The 18,615-nt window shown below is 41.5% G+C and overlaps 1 pseudogene across 1 annotated transcript in view; it reads right to left on the reverse strand.

The window, feature by feature from the left end:
- LOC146371308 (protein NLRC3-like) overlaps nucleotides 1-16,241 on the reverse strand; it is a 28,410-nt pseudogene extending 12,169 nt beyond the window's left edge. The window contains exons 1-6 of the transcript XR_014797124.1: nucleotides 16,140-16,241; nucleotides 12,200-12,331; nucleotides 12,019-12,120; nucleotides 9,990-10,114; nucleotides 8,098-9,885; nucleotides 2,742-2,915 (exon numbers count right to left, since the gene is read on the reverse strand). The product of XR_014797124.1 is annotated as a protein NLRC3-like (transcript). The remainder of the gene's footprint in view (nucleotides 1-2,741; nucleotides 2,916-8,097; nucleotides 9,886-9,989; nucleotides 10,115-12,018; nucleotides 12,121-12,199; nucleotides 12,332-16,139) is intronic.
- Nucleotides 16,242-18,615: the final 2,374 nt, after the last annotated feature.

Consider the following 18,615-nt stretch of genomic DNA (forward strand, 5'->3'; position numbering starts at 1 on the left):
CATGTGGGTCCCACCACTGAAGAGAGACTGCTCTACAATCCAGTACCCACCGGTATCAAACCAGGGGTCACCCTGTATGCAATTTCCTGCATTAGCAGCCTGTCATCTACTTTTGACTTTTTTATAAGAAAGAGATCTTTTAGCTGCTGTGCACCCTTACAAAGCTGCACGGGAGGCGAAGGTGTGAGGATTGGAGGATTATAGATGAAGTGGAGATGTGAGCCTAAATCAGAATAAAGCAATACATAGGATGTTGGATGACAACACTGGAAGTTCTCAGGAAGTAAAAAAGGGAACGGGGTTCAGACTCCAACTGACGGAAGAGCTCCGAGGACAACGTCTTTCCTTTGGTCACCTTGGCAGAGGAACTCCTCAGATGAAAACTGGCACAGGGGAAACAACCCAGAGCTTCCTCCCCAGCTCCTCCAGTTGCAACAGAGGACGTTTTGTTGCCTGTCTTTGGCTTCACCAAAACTACCACGGCGATACAACATGCCAAAGCAACAGAGGAATGTGCTTCTTCTGAGAGCAACACACAAGGAACCAGTCAGTGATGGGGAATAAAGGATGCGTGAAAGTAAGAAGCAATCCTGGACTACAATAGGCACAAATATTGCTTGGATAACTTGTGTTGGCACCTTGAGTTGTAGAAGGAAAACTAACTGATGGCTGCTGTCTCTTTTCTCCAATCTCCTGGATGTCTTGGGATACGATGCCTTTGTCCCGCCGGAAACAACTTCACTGAAGTGGGGGAGTCCTCTACAACCTACAAATGAAGAGTGATCCTGGGAGAGCTGGGGCACATGCTGGTGACCTCAACAACTGCAAGACACCCTTCTCCTTAATTCTCAGCCACTTCTGCAATTGATCTCAAGATACAGTAGTCTGAACCAGAGTGTGACCCACACCCCACCAACAAAATGAGAAGAAGGTGCAAAAGGCACAACTCCAGGATTGTAACAGCAGCCCCCTGTACCAGGTGTAGAAAGTGTGCATACAAAAACCACTCTACTGTGGTTAGCACATCTTGCTGTTAATGAGGATGCACACAGAAGCACACACTGGAATATAATTTTTGATCATTTTATTGGTTATTTAAATGGTTATTTGGTCATTAAAATGCCTTTCTGGCCACTAACACACCATTTGTGATTTTATTTTTGGCCATTCACCACCACCCCCCCCACCCCTTAAAAAAAGTAAAAAATAAATCATTGTTACTGTTACTGACCTGCAATGATGATAAAAAGAAATATTAGGTTTCATCATTCATATGCTAAAACATGTGAACTTTATTACTATTACTATACTTTATTACTATTTTTACTATAATAATACATAATCTGACTGGTATTCAAAGGGTATAATATCTGAATTTGAATTATATTTTGGTTTTCATGACTAGGACTGGTGCTAATTTAAAAAATCAAGTCAATGAAAGTAGAAAAATGTTTTAATACATATTAATTTTATACTATTTTGTAAACATAAACAGGGGGTGGCCATTTTTGGTCACGAACAAGCTGAGAGGGAGTTTATTTTGCTTTTATGTCACTGCAAAAAAAAAATAAAGATGCATAAACCTCACTGATACTTTTAATTATTGCTATGCATCTAACCTCCACCATGGTTAGAAAATAAATCAGTTTGCATGTATTATTTAGAAAAAAAAATGGGGATTTTATGTTTTTATCCCTATTTAAATCATTAAAATTATGTGATTTAACTGGTATTTAAAGGGTTAAAATTCTGGATTTGATTGAAATTTTGGTCTTGATGAACAGCGCTGATGCTAATCTAAAAAATCAAGTCAAAAAAAGTGGAAATTTTTCTTAATATATATGAATTTTATAGCATTTTGTAAACGTAAACAGGGGGTGGCCATTTTTGGCCACGAACAAGCTGAGAGGGAGTTTTTATGTTTTTGCTCTCCCTGCACAAAAATAACAATGCATTATAATCAATGTTGATGTGAATCAATTACATGCCCCAGACTCTACTATTAATAATACAAGAAATTTCAGCAGCAATGCAATTATATAAAATTGCGAGATTTGAGGTTGTCTTCCAGCTAGTGCAGTGGACAAACAAACTGGTGTTTAAAGGGTTGCAAATTTAAAAAGTAATAACTATTTTATATTTATGAAAAGAACTGAAGTTAATTAAAATATTGATACATAAAAAATGGCAAAAAAAACATAAAAATTATACAAATTACAGACCTAATCTTTTGGTGGCCACTTTTGGCCACGAACAAGCTGAAAGGGTAGTGATTTTGAACAAGCCCAGTTAATGCACATAGAAAACAGCTGCTTGTTTAAGTGAAAATACATTAATGTTTTTTTTTTTGCGCTAGTAAAGTTGTGGAGTTATATTTTGTATTTTGTCTCGCGTCAATTATATCGTCAGTTATATCGATATCGCAAATTTTCAAATGTATATCGTGATAAATATTTTTGGCCATATCGCCCTGCTCTACTGTCAAGCATCTCCCCGTCACCACTCCACTTCTGTCAGCCTTTAAATGAACCCTGCTCAAGTCTGTCACTTCTATTTGGAGCCAAAAGGAAAAACTGTTTTTCAGTCATTTTGGAAAGACACAACATTTCTGAAAGCACTCAAACTTCTTCACATTTGTCTTCAGACACATCCCGGACACTTAAGAACTAAAGAAAGTTTCAAACATCAATCAAAGTTTTGAAATACAGAAAAACAACAACAGCTGCAGTCAGTGAACTCACCTCAAAGTCTCCAGTCGAGAGTTTGGACTCTCCAGTCCAGCACACAGAAGCTTCACTGCTGAATCCTGCAGCTTGTTTCCACTCATGTCCAGTTCTGTCAGATGGGAGGGGTTGGACTTCAGAGCTGAGGCCACAACTTCACAGTGAGTCACTGAGAGTCCACACTGAGTCAGTCTGTGATTATAGAAATGTGTTATTATAAAAGCAGAAAATCTGCATTATAAACACAGACTGAATGTATATGAAGACAAAAAGATTGACATCATAATCTGATGAAGATCTGCTCTTCACATCTGTGCTTCAGCTCCTCTTATTCACTTTGAATATTGTTATAAACTGACATGGATCAGTTTGTCTTTGATTGGTTTGTAAACGTCACTGTTTCCATTGAACTTGTGTGACGGTAGTCAAGTCAAGTCCTACCTGTGCAGGAACGATCTAGAAAGGGTGGTCCATGCTTTTATTACTTCACGGCTGGACTACTGTAACTCCCTTTATGCTGGTTTAGATCGTTCCTGTCTGCATCGCCTCCAACTGGTGCAGAACGCTGCTGCTCGCATGCTGACCGGCTCTAAAAAGAGAGACCACATCACTCCGGTCCTCTGCTCTCTCCACTGGCTCCCAGTTGCTTTTAGGATTGATTTTAAAATTTTACTGCTGGTTTTTAAGGTTCTTAACGGTACTGCACCTCCTTACCTGGCAGAGCTTCTTAGCATTTACCGCCCCAGGAGATCTTTGAGGTCAGCAGACCTGATGCTTTTAGATGTTCCCAGGTACAGACTAAAGACTAGGGGAGAGAGGGCTTTTGCTGTGGCTGCACCCAGACTGTGGAACAGTTTACCTCCTCACATCAGATTCTCCACAAGCCTAGGAACCTTTAAAACTGCTCTTAAAACTCACCTCTTCTCATTGGCCTTTAGTAAGGTTTAACTTATTGTTTTAATCTATTGTTTTATCAGTGAGGTGTTTTATGTATTTGTGTTTTATTGTATTTTATATTTGTATTTTATTGTACAGCACTTTGGTCAGCCTTGGTTGTTTTTAAATGTGCTTTATAAATAAACTTGACTTGACTTGACTTGACGGTACAAAGGCAGAGAGGGAGAGAAAGGAGAGAGCAGGATGGAGACAGCAAAGAGAGAGCAAACAGAAACAGGTGAGAGTGGACAGGTAACTGATAGGTCTGTCTAGGCACAGGCCTATTCCTGGAACAATCAGAGTCAATTCTATCGCAGCTAGCAAAGCATACGACACCAGGCAGAACTCTTTGTGTATTCTCGTGCAAGAGGGAGGCTGATCTAGGTCAAGCGTTGTTCCTCCCACTTGAACCCCGTCAGACTGTCAGTCAGCTCCCCCGTAGCACTGTTCTTTATTGTGGTTACATGAATATGCATAAGTTAATTAACATATGACATCTTACCCAGGCATACATGTGAACAAAGAGTGCCAGTGTGTGTGTGTGTGTCAAGATGTGACCCTGTGAATGATTTGCTGGCACCTGTGAGTCCAGCAGTTCATCTAAACAAAAGGCACTTATACTTAAAGAAATACAGATGTGTTTACCATATCATATATCAGAAAGAGAAGGTACGACCTCTCTCATGACCTTAGGATATGGGTGTATGCCAGAGTGCTCTGGAATGCACACAGAGTCTTTGCAGACTACTAAGGATCAGACATTCTATCAATATGCAATCGATTATATACCTCTAAGCATATATGAGTATATGTTTCTAAGCATAAATGACAATCCAACAATATAACTCTGACAATAACTAAGGTCAGCAACCAATCAGAAAGTTTCTGTTTGGCCCACATTCACTGATGATTCACATCATTTTACCGGGGAACCATTGAGAGCGTCCTCCGCTGCTACATCACTATCTGGTACGGGAACTGCACCCTCGCTGAAAAGAAGTCTCTGCAGCGGATAGTGAGGACAGCAGAGAGGATCATTGGAGGCCCCCCTCACATCCATCTCCCAACTCTATGACAGACACATCATCCGACGTGCGAACAGCATAGTGAAGGACACTTTCCACCCCTCACATGCGCTGTTCTCCCTCCTTCCATCTGGCAGACCGTTTCGCAGGATCAAAACCGTAACAACCAGACACTGCAAGAGCTTCTTCCCCCAAGTAGTCAGAGCCCTCATCTCACTACCCCAAAAGGCCTGATATACACATACAACTTTACAAACACCTTACAATACTCATCAAAAGACTCAAAAACAACAAAAACTTCCACAAATCCACTACAAACTAGATCTGGGAACAACATGCTTATTTGCACACTCAGTCACATAGTTCTGAACACTCACCTAAATTATGTTATATTTGCACATTTTGCACATGTCTTTGTCATGTCTTGTCAATAATATCCTGACAATAACTTGAACCTGGTATTCAATACCTACTACACATTCCACTTTGTATTGTCTCTGTCCTGTCTTTGCTTATCGTAAGTAAGTAAAACTTTATTTATATAGCACCTTTCTAGATAAAAGATCACAAAGTGCTTCACACAAGGATAACAAAGCATAAAAAAACAGACAACAGTTAACAAAATGCAGCTCTAAAAAGATGTGTTTTTATTTGTTTTTTGAAAGAAGCTACTGAGTCCAGAGATCTTATGCTCAGTGGGAGAGAGTTCCACAGTCTGGGAGGCACAGTGGCAAAAGCTCTGTCTCCCTTTATTCTCAGCTTTTTATGATGAATGACAAGTAGACCCTGGCCACATGACCTAAGAGACCTGCTAGGAACATAAGGCTGTAGAAGTTCAATGATGTAGGCAGGAGCTTGACCATGAAGAGCTCTATAAGTCAGAACCAGAATCTCGAAGTGGACTCTGAATTCGTACAGTTAATATTGTATAGTTACCATTATAGTATTGTATAGAATTGTATAGTTAGTAATTAGTACCTTTTTTATCCCTTAATTTTACCAAAATTTAGCATGTTATTTAATTGTAATTCCTAGTTTATATCTCTTGGAGATATATCCTTTATATATTTATAAATGCACCATGGGGGGCGTAGGGTGAAACAGCATTTCGGTACACTGTATACTGTGTATACTACTGTATTGACAATAAAGCTCTTGAATCTTGAATATTGAATGATGACTGCACATAACCAAGCAGTGTGTTACTCGGATATCAAATATGGATCCTGCTCCCACCGTCTATAAAGCGCTGATGACATCATGACTTTTGGCGAGCGCTGCAAGGAAGTTAGCTCGGGGATGTAAACAGCAGCCAAAAACACAGCAGTGAATTCCATCAGCAGAAAATAGGAACGACATTTCAGCAGCAACAACTAAACATTGAACAATCAGCTCTGTGATTAATGAGGACATGAAGTCAGACATTCCTCATTAGGAGCAGCAGCAGGAGTGGTGCGGAACCTTTGGCCTGATTTCAGAAGCTGGAACAGTTCGTTGCTGGGATGGGACGGGTCCTTCAATATCTGAGTTGCTCTAGTCCAGCATCTCCTAATGTAAATGTCCTGTAGGGACGATGTCAGATGCCCTACTGTTGGCAGTAAGAGAGCACAGCTGGTTCACCTCTGAGCCCTCACTCTGAACCACAGCACTGTCACTCAGCAGTACATCACACTTTAAGCACACTAAACCAGAGTCTTCCTCAGCACGTTCATCCTCACTTACTGCGTTTATGTGTCTGACTTTATTTCCTCATTAATCACAGAGATGATGAACTCAAAGAGCTGAAGAAGACTTAGTGAGACACACATACACACACACACACATACACTACAATAACAGCCCATAGTTGTTCACTAGCTGATAAACTGCCTAAAGAAGAAACAGAACCAGTGCGATGGTGAAGTCAGAAAAACCATCAGAGATCAAAGAGGACAGAGGAAAAGCTCAGACGGTGACTACTCTGGATATTTGTCACTGTTTTTAACATTAGATTTCACTTCACTACAAAGAAGCTCTTCATAGATTCTTAGTTCTGTCTTCTTTCTAACACCCACATAGCAAAATTGGTATGGCCCGGATCTGGCCCACAGAATGTGCTTACACATGGCCCAAATATAGCAAAGAATGCCAGATGTGGCCCACACATGGGCCAGCACAAGGCCAGTTTCAGACACACTGGTGGTCCTGTGCTGGCCCATGTGTGGATTACCTCTGGCAAACCTGATCTGGGCCACCAAAGGGCCGTCATTCTTTGCGGTATGTGGGCCATGTGTAAGTTGTGTGCAGCTATGGGCCAGTTATAGACACACTGCTGGCCCTGTGCTGGCCCAGAACAGTTTCAGCTCTGTCCCCAGATGTCAGCCTAATGTGTACCTTAATCAAGCCATGTAATAACAACATGTGCCAGAACATAATTGTGCAAAAGTAACATGACAAAACTCTGGTCAGACAGTGAACGGACTGATTCTTATATTACGCTTTTCTACTCTCCCAGATTACTCAAAGTGCTCTATACAACATGCCACATTCACCCAATCACACACTTTCTCTAAGCTGAGTGCTTCCTAACTACTTTCATACACATTCACACTCTTGACATGCAGACTGGAGGAGCCAGGGATCAAACCACTAACCTTTCGATCAGTAGATGACCTGCCCTACCTCCTGAGCTACAGCCACCCACTGGCAAAGATGAGTAAACCCTCACAAGGTTTTGGATAAAGTGTACACACACAAACCTGTCAAATCTGCATTTGAAACGTTGGCTACCATAGCAGTATAGTACTGCAACATGGCATTTGGGTCTTCTAACTAAAATAGGAAAATAGGAACATAAATAGTGCGATCATTGCCAGACCTGGCCCACATCTGGTTGTCATACACTCTACCATGACACCAGTCAGTCAGAAGTGCCAGCTTGATGCCGGATCCGGACCAGACCTGTTTTCTATGGGCCTGGGCCACATAAACCAAACCACAATCGAGCCAGATATGGCATGCCATCACATAGACAGCGTCATCTATGCCAAGCCTGGCCCATATCTGGATGACATACGTCTTATCATGCCAGAAGTCAGCCAGCATTGCCAGCTTGATACCAGATCCGGGCCAGACCTGGTTGCTATGTGGGCAGGAGCGTCTGAATGACCAACAACAGCAGCAGCAGATTTAAAATACTGCCCCCTAATGACGCAACACAGGTACTACATGTAGATGTGAGTCTACAACACACAGCGTATGACTACCAATGCAGGATCATGCTAAGTGCACACACACTTTTACTGACCAACACAGAATATCATTTTATCTGAGAAACTCAAACTCATGAGAGTCATTTAGTACTGTGTATATCTGAAGAACTAAACTACTGATCTACACTAATTAATGATGTTAATGATCACATCTGGACTCACAGAGCCTTTCTGCAGTTCCTCACAGCTGGAATCAGTCTCTGTCGTCCCTGCTCTGATATGTTGTACTTCTGCATGTACAACTCATCCAGAACCTCCTCTGACATCTGCAGCATGAAGGCCAGAGCTGAGCACTGGATCTCAGAGAGTTTCTTCTCTGATCTGTTCTCTGACTTCAGGAACTCTTGGATCTCCTGAAATAATGAGAGGTCATTCATCTCCATCAGACAGTGGAAGATGTTGATGTTTCTGTCAGGAGAGATTTTATCACTGTTCATCTTCTTCAGGTTATTGGTGACTCTCTGGATGGTTTCTGGACTGATCTCTGACCCAGCAGACCTCCTAAGAGTCTCTGGTTGGACTCCAGACTGAGGCCATGAAGGAAGCGAACAAACAGGTCCAGGTGGCCACTTTTACTCTGGAGGGATTTTTTCATGACTCTGTTCAGGAAACCATCCAGAGGTGACTCCTTCCAGTCTCTCCTCAGGAAGTTCTTCAGCACCTCAACCTTCCTGTGGGTGTGACAGTAAAACATGTAGACTGCAGCCAGAAACTCCTGAATGCTCAGATGAACAAAGCAGTAGACTGGTTTCTGGAAGATCACACACTCTCTTTTGAAGATCTCTGTACAAACTCCTGAGTACACCGAGGCCTCTGTCACATCCAGACCACACTGCTCCAGGTCTTCTTGGTAGAACATGATGTTTCCTTTCTCCAGATGTTCAAATGCCAGCCTCCCCAGCTTCAGAAGAACTTCCCTGTCAGCCTCCGTCAGCTCCTGTGGACTCGTCTCATGTCCCTCATGGTACTTGTTCTTCTTCCTCTTTGTCTGAACCAGCAGGAAGTGTGAGTACATGTCAGTCAGGGTCTTGGGCAGCTCTCCTCTCTGCTCTGTAGTCAACATGTGCCCCAGAACTGTAGCAGTGATCCAGCAGAAGACTGGGAAACTACACATGATGTGGAGGCTCCTGGATGTCTTCATGTGGGAGATGATTCTGCTGGACAGCTCTTCATCACTGAATCTCCTCCTGAAGTACTCCTCCTTCTGGGCGTCAGTGAAGCCTCGTACTTCTGTTAGCCTGTCAACACATGTAGGAGGGATCTGATTGGCTGCTGCAGGTCGGGAAGTTATCCAGACGAGAGCCGAGGGAAGCAGATTCCCCTGGATGAGGTTTGTCAGCAGCTGGCTGACTGATGACTTCTGTGTGACATCAGACAGCAGCTTCCTGTTGGTGAAATCCAATGAAAGCCTGCTTTCATCCAGGCCGTCAAAGATGAACAAAAGCTGAGAGACAGCCAGCTTCTCTGCTGTGACCTTCTGTAATGTTGGATGGAAAACATGGAGCAGCTCCAGAAGACTGTACTGCTCATCTCTGATCAGGTTCAGCTCCCTGAATGAAAGCAGAACCACCACACTGACATGTTGGTTCTCCAAGCCCTCTGCCCAGTCCAGAGTGAACTTCTGCACTGAGAAGGTTTTTCCAACACCAGCCACGCCGTTGGTCAGAACCACTCTGATGGGTCTCTGTTGGTCAGGTAAGGCTTTAAAGATGTCCTGGCACCTGATTGGACTGTCATGGAGGGCGTCCATCTTGGAAGCTGTCTCCAGCTGCCTCACCTCATGTTGGGTATGAACCTCTTCACTCTGTGCCTCTGTGATGTAGAGCTCAGTGTAGATCCTGTTGAGGAGGGTTCTACTTCCTGTTTCATCACTTCCTTCAGTCACACGTTCACATCTCCTCCTCAGACTGATCTTATGTTCATCTAAAACCTCCTGCAGACCAACATCTGCTGAAAGAAAGAAAAACAGAAAGAAAACTCTTCAATGTCTGAACAACAACAAGAAGTTCAGTTTTCAGAAATGAGTCCATCAGCAGATAGATGTTCAGTCTTACTTTGTACACAGCTGCTCTGACTGGCTGTCTGCAGTCCAGCTCTGGTTCTGGATCTTTCTCCACACTGGGGACAGGAGGAGTCTCCTGATGAAGCAGACTGGTCCCAGTATGAGGAAATGCACTGTCTGCAGAACCAGAAACATATCCAAGGTGAGCAGGTTCCCTTCCAGCACAAACTCTAGACTTTAAATGTTATTTTAGGAAACTTATTCTCAAAGGACAACATGACACATTATTTACATTATTATTTATGTTTTATATGACTTTTTGCAACTATTATTAGTATTTAAATGAGTCATATCCATGATGCAGATAAATGAAAAACAATTAAACAAAAATATTTCAGGTGATTATTCACTGCAGTGTTCTCCACCTATAAGATAAAAATATGTGAAACATTGCTGAGAGTATCTGCTGTGACGTCTTTGTGCAGCAACTATAAACATTTCTGTAACTTATTTATCTCTGACGTCCTTTGGAAGAACGACGAGCAAATACTTGAAAGAATCAAATACAGAGTACAGTTGCAATCAGTGTAACAGCAAATACACCCCACTTTTCATTTATTTATTTGTAAATAATGTTTGGAATCATGTATGATTTTCGTTCCACTTCTCACGTGTGCACCACTTTGTGTTGGTCTTTCACGTGGAATTCCAATAAAATTGATTCATGTTTGTGGCTGTAATGTGACAAAATGTGGGAAAGTTCAAGGGGGCCGAATACTTTTGCAAGTCACTGTATGTGGACACCCAAGAAATCACATTGGTGCCAACATGCTACAAAAACCTCTCACTCCCTCTGTGCAACACCGTGATCTCTCTCATTCCTGGCTGTGCCTTCAGTTCGTGTATTTAGTTCTGAGTTTTGCACAATTTAGTTTTGTATTAATTCAATCCAGCAGTAAAGCTGTTTTTGAGTTAAGTCCTGCCTATGAGTCTGTGTTTTGGGTCCAATCTCCTTCCCTCTTCAAACATGACAGAAGATCATGACCAGAAATTGACATTTTTAACATGTTCAGCTACTTTCCAACTTTAAAATCTCTTCTTCTGTCTGAACTTCAGCTTTCAACAGTTCTGCACTTTGGCTTTCAGATGAATGATTCGGGGTATTTCAGCTCAGTCAGCTTTTTTTCACTTAAGATTAAGAAATAATTCCATTTCAGTTCCAAAAATTCAGCTATTTTTCACCCACATTTGTGACTTAAAATAGAAAGTATGATGGCGTGAATTCCACACAGCCCGGGGCTGTACACAAGAACTGATAACAACGCAGCATCGATAATTCTGTCATAGTTTAATGTGGAATCTGTCTACATTCAAATGGTGAAGAGCAAAGAGAAGAACATGTGTTTCTAGCATCAAAACAGCAGCAGCTGTTCCTGTCATCACTTTTAAAATCTTTACTGGGAAAAAGCTTCATCAAATCACCTGATCAACAAACTCAAGTGAGAAGAAAATAACTTTATAGCTGCTTCATCCACTGCTATTAAATTACACTAATATTAAGCTTTTCAGGGAGTTTTTAGGACTTCCTGATAATAATGAATTACAGTCGTCCAGCCTGGAAGTAATAAATGCATGAACTAGTTTTTCAGCGTCACTCTGAGACAGGATATTTCTAACTTTAGAGATGTTGCACAAATGGAAGAAAGCAGTCTTACATATTTGTTTAATATGTGCGTTGAAGGACATGTCCTGGTCAAAAATGACTCCAAGGTTCCTCACAGTGTTACTGGAGGCCAAGGTAATGCCATCCAGAGGAAGAATCTGGTTTGATAAGGTAATGAAGAGTGGCTCAAGACCTTTTCACAGTACTGCACACATGCATCAGCACAGCATGGACAATGGAAGTACCTCCCTCAAATTCTATTTATTTTTTATACAACATCAACAAGTGCAAATGAATTATACTTTTGCACAGACTGCTTCTCCCACAGAAATGCAGTTTACAGACTAGGAAACAACATTAAGCAGTTTATTAAATCAGATAAACTGGCATGAAGGAGTTCATGATACTAACAGCTCACCTCTCTGCAGCAGACAGAGGCTGGACTTTAAAATGAATGTAGCGATCATTGGACCGGTCACTCCTTAAGGACACAGAGCTGGGTGGAGGTGCAGGTTGGTTCCTGTGAATAATGATGGAGCAGTGAGTGCTGAGCTGTGACATGGAGAAGAGTCATGGACAGTTAGAGATGGTCATCTCACCTCTGAGCTTTGGTCTGGCTCTCATGTTCCCCACACAGAGTGGTTTTAGAGGGAGGGACTCCCTCCTCTCTGTCCTCACACTGATCCATGCTGCTGGATTCACATCAGCTCACACACACTTTCTACCTTCACCTGCAGAGGAAACACAAATCATTCATGTGCAAATCAACTGAGAGCTGCAGAGGTCGTGTCTGATGTGTTGGACTAACATCCATCTGAGACACAGCTTTCATCAGCTAGCTGCTCTGCTAGCTAAGCTAACTGAAGTCAGCACCACCTAGGGGAATTTCTCTTTAGGAATTGTAAATATAGTGTTTAAACAAAGTAACCCAAAGGCTGCACTACAAAATGCACTACAGAGGCAGATTATATATTCAAATAACTTAATTAAATATATTTCAAAAACTGAATTGTAAGCAAACTGCAGCCTGAGTCACAATAAAGGCTGACTGTGGCTCTGCCTATCAGCTGCAAGTGAAATGAAATCAAAAATACTGAGCTGGACTTGCACATAGCTGAAAAGAGGAAGAGCACATGTACAAACTACATCTATAGACTGTCCTACATGCTGAACCACAAACACCACCCTGTACTCAGAGCTGAAAGTCTTCACTGTTATTTTTCTACAGATCATCACTGAAAACGTTCAGACTGACTCATCATGTCTTTTTTCCTTCAAACTACAAACATCCAGGACATTAAACATATCACAGAAAGTGATAGCCGTCCGCGGGAGCGCGCTCAGCTGCTTAAAGCTGTAGAGTCCAGATTACTTACAGATACTTCCTTGCAACTGATATAAGATGCGGTAAGCTGAACACAGCTTCAACCGTCTGTTTGTTGAAAAATAGTAACAGACCGCACCGCATTTTCTTCTTAGTAACGGTAACGGCGTTGTAACGATAGAAATAGTAATAGTTAAATTACTGGTTACTGAAAAAAGTAACGTCGTTAGTAACGCCGTTACTTGTAACGCCGTTATTCCCATCACTGGTCACAACAAATGCTAAACTATGTGATTTTTTTCATGTTATCTTAATATGTGATTAATAAAAAGCTTTTTCTTTCACAGCTTTTCTAGTTAAATGTCAGCTGTTTGGATTGTAACATAACTGCAGTATGAATAGATTATATCTAGCAAAGCAGACAAATGGGGAAACGATGAGCCATCATCCCGATGTTAAACTCTGATTAACTACCCAGAATCAGGAAACCTCAGGCTGACGTTAACATTAAAGTTAGAGCTGAGATCATTATCCAGGTCTTAGAGCTTTCATATTTCTAAATACTAAGCTCATCGAGAAATAAACAGTTTTAAACCAGTTTTTGTTTTTCTTGCCATGACAGCAGATGGTGTGTCTTGGAGAGAGATTTAAATCTCAATAAGACTTAAAGGATAATAAAGTCAACACGTGACTTCTACTGAAATATAATCTTTAACCTCTTAAGCCCCAAGGGGGTTTCTGAGCTTCCTGCTCGAAAATGTAATGCCCAAATTTAATTGATTATTTCTCTGCAATTACAAACTCTGTCCTTACAATCTTGGTATCAAAATAAAGCTAACACACAGGGAAATTTCATCAGAGGTGTAAATATTGAAGCAGATATTACTGTGTCAAAGTTACTGAGACTGGAACACAGAAAAAGTAAGTAGATTTTATCCTCGCCTAATTTTTTTTTTTTTTAATTTTTAGCATATAACCCTTTTAAAAATATGCCTCAGATCACATTTGGTTCCAGAAATCCAGTAACCAACATATAAGCATTATCTGTGCAAAGATTTATGTTTCTAAAGTGAAACAGTGAAAAACTACAGCCCTGTCAATACATGAATATCCAGACGTTGTACAAAAATGTCCAATTTTGGCACACAATTGGACACCATGCCAGTTGATTTTTTTAGGTATTAAAGAGCAGAAATTACATACAACAGTTAGACTTTCCATAACTATTTTAGGAACAATTTGGTTTTTCGTTCTTACAAACACATTTCTTTTGAACTTGCCCAACGTACTCAGTTTTTCAATGCTCAACATTTTCAATTTTGTCCACATGATGGACAGAATGTAACTGTGTGCTTTCTGCAGATGTACTTCTTGCATTTCTCACAAAAAGTGCTTGTTTTAAAACATGAATCTTCCTAACTAAGATTTAAAACAAAAGATTTCTACGTCTCCTCCAGACTCAACAACAGATGACAAACCAGTCGACACACCTGAGTCACTGACTTTCTTAAATCCACTCACTCTCACTGGCTGTTTATTACTAATCACTGTGTAACTGCTGTGAATTCACAGTAACTGCCATCTCCTTACAAATGTTCATTAGATTAACCACACTTATACGGACTGTATATAACTACCAACTCTCCGGCCATGTTGATGGATTGCCTATATTGGCTGGAAATATTCATTTCCAGGGAAAAGACACAGACAGACTCTGCTTACAGGATGTGATGTGACAACACTAATGAAATATTGATGTGTCATATTTGTCCAAGGTGTATTTCATTGTTATGGAAACAGAAAATATTAAAATCATGATGAACAGGTGATTTCTATGATTTTGTGTATATAATTTGGAATTTTGTACAAATGTAGGCGAATAATGAATACATGATATCATTTCATTCATTTCAAAGGTTTATTTGCATGACGCACAAACAGACACAATTGAAAGGTACAAATGTGTTGTGCATGACACGAATTCAAACGTGCTGCAGATGTGTGTCACAGGTTGATCTGGCTGTAGGCTGTGGCACTTGGCCAGAGGTGGCGCTCGTTGACTCGAGTCCATGTTAGTGCACAAAGTAAACTGCTCGCTTTAGTTGTGAAGCAAAAACGCTGAAACCGGAGAAATAAAACGTGTGAGGGGAACGATGACGACGACTAGAGTCTCCCGATCGTTTACTCTTGCTGTCCTGTGAACAACATCGCTGTGGTGTTAATTGTTTGTTGTTTTCGCGATCGCGTCGCGCATGAGGATATCACCAGGTAAACTCGCCACATTTTTAAACATTTTGTTGTTCAACAGCATCAAGACTGACGGAGTGTGTTTGAGATAACCTCACAAGTGTCACAGATGACACATTTGGCGTTTTTTTGCTGGTTTGTCGGTAGCAGCTCCTGAAACGCAAGACTGCCACACATCTGTTTGACCAAATCCAGTTGATCTAAACGCCAGTAGATCTGGAACACCGGGGGCGTGGGGCTTAAGTGGTTAAGCATCAGAGTGATGCACAGACAGATGTTTAATAACGCTGATCCAGTGTTACAGCAGCTCTGATGGTAATGAGTCTCCTCCGTGAGCAGCTGCTGTCCTCATAAACCAAACGGTCCACTTACTGTGATGTTACAGCTCTCTGTGTTTCTACACTGGTTAGCAGGCAACCGTCTGCTGGAGGAAAAAGTCTGAGTCACATGACTCTCTGTGGTGGAAACATCACTTCCTCTTGGAGCGGAGCCAAATCTTTGTGACGCAATTTTTATAAAATCGTACATGTTTAATCTGCGTCTAAACTCCACCTGTTATAAATAATAATCTATCAAACCAGCTGTGACTTCTCTGTGAGTATAAAGACTCAGAGATCAGAGTCTCTCCGCTCAAGCTCAGGCCGCATTCAGTGAGTCAGTGACGGGAGAGCAGCGGCTCCTCTCCTCCTTCTCCACAGACTGATGGAGGCAGGAAAAGCTGCCTTCAGTCATCAGGAAGTAACAATGACTCTGAGTTCAGCTGCTGACCATCAGCTAACTCTGCTGCTGCTCTCATTTAGACTCTGATCACAGACTAACAGGAAATGGCAGACTCACTTGGCCTCGTTGGTCCAGCTTTGAGTCTGTTACCGTGAACTACAGAGCGGCAGATTTGTGCTGTTTGTGCTGGAACTAAGTTGCACACAGCTGATGTTAGCCAGGAAAACATTACAGACTGTTAACGTTACCTCAACACGGAGCTTCACACGGAGACGATCAGCGTCAGTCAGAGACACAAAGTTCAGGAAGTGAAAGTAAACTTTGAACAGGAAGGAAACACTACAAGTGACAGCAGACTGAGTCAAAGACAGAAACTTAAAGAACAAATATTAAACTTCCTAATCCAAGATTCAAAGAGTATCAGCAGAGTTAATTTGTTGGAGAATTTAATGTTCCAGTTCAAAAACAGCTGCAGTCAGAGAAACAGATGCAAAGAAAGACGAACATCATGTGACTGAGGAAGAGTTCAAACTTTGTACAGACACAGGAGACAGCAGCATCGACTGTGATGCTTTCAATGACCACGTTCCTGTTAAACACAGTTAACAAAAGAAAATGAAAAAGAGAAAGAAAAGCTTAAATAAAATCCAGATTCTTACAAATTCATTTTAAAGCTAAAACACCAAAAATTCCACAACTTTGACTAAAACCTGACTGAGCTTAATGCAGGTCAGAGATACAATTATTTAACCTGCACATACAGCTGTACATGAGATTGTACCATATACCATGGCATGTACACCAACACTATCAAACATTTGGCTTTCACTGCTCCATTTAGGCATCTTGAGCAGCAGCCTCATCCCATCATTGGATGCTACAGTCTGTAGCTCCTCCACTAGTGGGTGGTATACACTGGAGTGCAGTAAGCTTTAAATAGTCCAATCTTCACTGGAACAGTGCACATACCACATTTACTGCTCAGCATATTAACTTGTGCATACATTAAAGTGGCATTGTGTATAAATGTCCATATCATCAGATATGCAGTACGGGGCCCCAAAGGGAACGGTTCTGGCTCCGTTCCTCTTCACCATCTACACTGCAGACTTCTCCCACAATTCCACCCAGTGCTTCTGCAGAAGTTCTCTGATGACTCTGCAATAGTCGGCCTCATCACTGATGGGGATGACAAGGAGTACAGAGGACTGACCCAAGACTTTGTGGACTGGTGCCAGCAGAACTACCTCCACATCAACACCAGTAAAACCAAGGAGCTGGTGGTAGACTTCCGCAGGCACAAACATCCTCCACTGCAACCTCTGAACATCCAAGGCATGGACATTGAGGCTATGGACAGCTACAGGTACCTTGATGTTCATCTGAACAACAAACTGGACTGCTGCGGAGACTCAGGTTGTTTGGAGTGGAGACCTTCTATGACTCTGTGGTGGCCTCAGCCATCTTTTACGGTGTGGTCTGCTGGGGCAGCAACATCTCTGCTGGAGAGACTGAACAGGCTGATCCGCAGGGCCAGCTCTGTTCTAGGATGCCCTCTGGACCCAGTGGAGGTGGTGAGTGACAGGAGAATGGTGGCTAAGCTGTCATCCCTGTTGGACAACATCTCCCACCCCATGCAGCAGACTGTGACAGCACTGAGCAGCTCCTTCAGTGGCTGCAGCACCCACGGTGTGGGACGGAGAGATCTCGCAGGTCTTTCCTCCCCACTGCTGTCAGACTCCACAACAAAGACTTCAACTGATCAAACACACACATCCACACATGTGCAATAACACTAAGTGCAATACTCTTTTTCCGACAAAGTTGTATTTTTACTCAGTTGTATAAAGCATCTGTATTCTATTTTTATCCTATTGTATATTTTATTCTATTTATTCTACTGTATATAGTATTTTATTTTATTCTATTCTGTACAGTTGTGTACAGTATTTTATTCTTATTGTATTCTAACTTTTGCACTGTCCACTTCCTGCTGTGACAAAACAAATTTCCCATGTGTGGGACTAATAAAAGTTATCTTATCTTATAATGTCCTTAGTATTTAACCACAGTAAAGACTTGAAGAACCGTACCAGGCAGAGAGAAGTCAGGAAATACCGAATCCTGGTCGTCCCTACTTCTGGTAATCAAAATATTCTTTGCTTTATAATTAATGTTAAACTCTAAACCATGCTGAGAGCAGACCCTCAGTGACTGTTGAAGGCCAGCACTGTATGGACAGAAGATCACTGAATCATCCCAACTATAGTGTCACCAGTTATACATCCTGTAGCACAATTATTTAACAGCTTTGATGAGTCATTAAGTAAAAGAGGAGACAAAACAGTCCCCTGTCTAACCCCATCACACACATTAAAGGGGCCACACACACAGTTTCTCCATTTTATGTTTATGGACTGACGAGCATACCAAAAGCACAAAGATCTGACCAAAGATTAATGAACCTCTCTGTTGTAGAACTTAGAAAATAACTTTTCATGATTTACATTTAGAGGCATCAATAAAACACACAAAATATGTAGAATTTTGCCTGTTTTACACATTCAGAATCTCCTTCAAGGCAAAAATGCACATGTCTGTACCATGTTTAAACCCAAACTGGTTATCAGAGGTGAAGACAAAACTTTCCAACATAGTCAAAGACCTGGGACACAGTACTAGACAGGGCTACAGGCTGATAGTTCCTGTTGTTTATTTTACTAG

Source organism: Perissodus microlepis, chromosome 16 (assembly GCF_051167445.1).
Source record: "Perissodus microlepis isolate ML-2025 ecotype Zambia chromosome 16, ASM5116744v1, whole genome shotgun sequence".
NCBI classification, from domain to species: Eukaryota; Metazoa; Chordata; class Actinopteri; order Cichliformes; family Cichlidae; genus Perissodus; species Perissodus microlepis.